Raw genomic sequence first — 3489 nt, 5'->3', positions numbered from 1 at the left:
TTATTTTCTCAACTCCTAGATGAAAGTTGATAACTAATGGCCAGTACTTTTGAAAATATTAGCTAAGCAATGCGAGGGGTATCCATCAAACTCTTTTTTCTTAATCAGTATTTAATTGTGGTGTCAAATAATTGTAAAAATGAATAAGTCATGAAAAATGATCATTTACTGGCTAATGCAAATCTTTCAAAGTGTTATATTGCAGATATAAGGAACGTCAGAAATTTTAATTAAAGAGATCCTTTCACAAACATAACGAAAAAATACCAATTATTGAAAAATAATGTACATTATTTTCTATAAAAAAAAATACAAACTCTTTATCTGTATATAGCCGTGAATAATAAATCAAATAGACTCAATAAATTAAACAGACTCAGTATGCATCGTTGTCATCTCAGTTTTTGGACTTTTTTTCTTCTGCTTCTTTGTTTGTCTGAACTCTCCGTAAAAGTATGAGACGAAACCCCAAAGAGAAAGAAAAAGAGCAAGGCCCTTTTCACCTGAAAAATTTTCCCTAAAGAAAACTACAGCTAATACCTCAGTAACAGGAAGTAGAACTGCGATCATAACCCCAGACATCAAAGAAGAAGAGCAGTAAATGACCCCAATGACACCCACAAAGAAGCACTGCCATATAATGGTAGTACATACTATCACTGTATAATACCTAGGTTCTCCGAGGTTAAATTGTTTTGCCTCCCTTGATATTGCCTGCAAATTTCGATCAATATCTTAATCCTTGCTCTTAATTAAGATAGTGCATATTTTAGGTAAATATGTTTGAATATCCAATACTGTTCCGGTTTTCATATATTTTTGACATATTCAAATTTTGATATTGATGTACGCGAAATATCTTAATCAATCTAAACCCACGATATTCATCCGTATATGAATAATTTAGGGTTTCGAGCTAGTTCCTTCATTACTGTCCTATTACAGGCTTTTGTTCTCTCTTGTCATAAAGATCAGAAAATTTTATGGGAAATAAAATGAGGAAAAATAGATGAAAAGAGGAAAAAATAAAATAAAAAAAGAGGTTCCCAACGAATATAAGAAATCCTAAAGGATGGACTATTGATCGTTGGTGAAAGCCTTAAGGATCTAATGGTAATAAAAGAGAAATATTTTACGATCTCGATTTCAATATATGTGACGTAATTTGCGTCTTGACTCGAAATTTAAGAAAAATAAATTTATGAATCTTGGGTCTTTAAAATATTTTATAATATTTGTGTGTCTTTAAGACTTTTCAAATTTGTGATTTTAAACTTGCATAATATTGTATAGTTATAAAAAACTTCTTACTAAGGATAAAACGAGAAGTTTAAAGTTAAATACTTTCAAATGCAGAATTGTGTCATTTAATCTGAAATGGACTAATACTGAAAATTTAAATTATTTACCCTTAAACTGTAAAGTCCTTTTTATAAGGTTATCAATTACTAATATATGATAAAATTTACCTGTAATTTTCTTGTAAATGACTTGATTAAAAAAATTTAAATTGAGAATGCATAGAATTTAAACCCACAAAAGAATAGTGTAAGATAACTGCAACAGGGAGTAAGATGCTTAGGCAGTGATGAGTTTAATAGGGGGGAAATACCTGAAAGTCGTTATTGGCGATCATTCCAATAGTGCAAAAAGCAGTAGCAGCAAAACACATGACCATTTGAATCTCCAATACCAATGTAGCAGTAATAGCTTGCTTTGCCTTCAAGTAAATCAACTCAATACAAGGCAAAATGACTCCATATAAAGCTGCCGCCAAAAGTGTCATCATAAAACCAAGAATATAGGCTTTACTTGTTACACCCTCTGGCCGATCACCATTAGATCGAACACCTAACTTAAAACAGCCACCAATTGTCAGCAGACACCACAATGCGAAATAGTGAGAGATAGGTAAGAGTAAGAATCCAGCTTTCATCATATGAAGAAAGCAACCTATTGCCGTATGAAGGCAAGGTTGAGCAGCAAAGAAGAATGAAAGAGGTTGATACAGGGAAGTTTGATCGCCCCACGAATAGAGAAAATCATCAAACACCAGTGACAACGCCAATGACGAATGATGCGATGAAAATTCGGGGGAAAGGATGTTATAAAGTAAAACTTGCATTAGAAGCCTTCGTTTTTCGGCGGAATTGAAGTATAGGATTGGAAAGGAAAGGTAATAAGAGGTAAATGCCATACCCAGCAGTTTGTAACCAACTGCTAAACCATACTCTTGATCCTCCCTCAACATAATATAGACGCATCATTAGAGGGCCACCGCAGATACCAACAGCGAGTATTAAACAGTTAATCAGCAGAAGGATTCTCCTCATAGTGGTGCTTAATCCATGATGCTCCATACTTTTTTTCAAGCGATTTGGATACAAAGTTGGGGTAGTCTACTGCTCAGGCTGAATGGTCTTCTTCTTCTACTAAGGTTTGGATGTTTGGACTTCTTGGAGTGATGGGATCTGCAGCCTGCGCCTATTTATAATTGAGAAACATGTTAGTCATTCCCATGATTTGTTTCACGACATGGAGTGGCCCCACTTTAAGAAGGCTTTCTTATGATTTAATTACTTGTGGTACTAGTAATTTTCATATGAGTCAAGTCACAAGGGGGGGATATAACAATAAAAAAATAAGTATTAGAGCAAAGACCAAAAAAGCAATGATTGTGAGTAGTTTTGTTATTTTTTTTAATATTTTTTTTTTTTGTAGTTTTGTTATTAAATTGCAGCGTTGAATTTCTAGGGAAAACTAATAGCCCACCATGGACTGGACTGTGCCGTGTAAATAGCCTTGACTATTCTACTGGTTAGCGTCGAATTTTGCATTTGCACCTGTGAAGACAAAAATATGGATTAAATTTAACAAGGATGGGACAAACGTGGTTTTAGTTAAGAATTGAATAACTATGAGTGGGTCGGTAGAATTTTGCATTTCCACTTGTGAAGAGAAGCATATGAATAGTCACCCACAAACATAACGTGGGTTTTAGTTAACTTTGTTCAAATTGAATAAATATGAATAGCCCCCCACGTGCCAACTAGGGGGCAAAATGGTTAAAAAAAAATAGTTAACCACTCATATTATCCACTAAAAAATGGGTTGGATAATAAACTTTTTAAAAAACAGGTCAAATATGGATAAGAACCATATTATCCATTTAAAACGTGGGATAACCAATGGGTAATCAATGAATAACCAATGGGTCTAACATTTACATTTGTAAAGCCTCAAATTGGGGATTCCTCAAGTTAGGGAGACTAAGAATTCTCCCAAAAGTGATCATATGCAAGAAGTCATGGATAATATGGTTACTCATATTATCCGCTGGTAAACCCTTTTTATCCGTATTAAATATGAGTCGGGTCGGATAATTTATCCGTTTTTTCATTACCCATTCTTGATCCGAAACATATCCGACCTGACCCGCTCGTTTGCCACTCCTAGTGCCAACAATAATAGCTTTTCTTATATGAAAGG

At 34.0% G+C, this 3489-nt stretch overlaps 1 pseudogene; it reads right to left on the bottom strand.

The window, feature by feature from the left end:
• Positions 1-208: 208 nt before the first annotated feature.
• On the bottom strand, positions 209-2476 carry LOC109219560 (annotated as a pseudogene).
• Between the last annotated feature and the right edge of the window lie 1013 nt (positions 2477-3489).

Source organism: Nicotiana attenuata, unplaced genomic scaffold (assembly GCF_001879085.1).
Source record: "Nicotiana attenuata strain UT unplaced genomic scaffold, NIATTr2, whole genome shotgun sequence".
In the NCBI taxonomy this organism is placed as follows: domain Eukaryota; kingdom Viridiplantae; phylum Streptophyta; class Magnoliopsida; order Solanales; family Solanaceae; genus Nicotiana; species Nicotiana attenuata.
The sequence above is the reverse complement of the archived record's forward strand: the minus strand, read 5'-3'. Positions and strand labels throughout refer to the sequence as shown.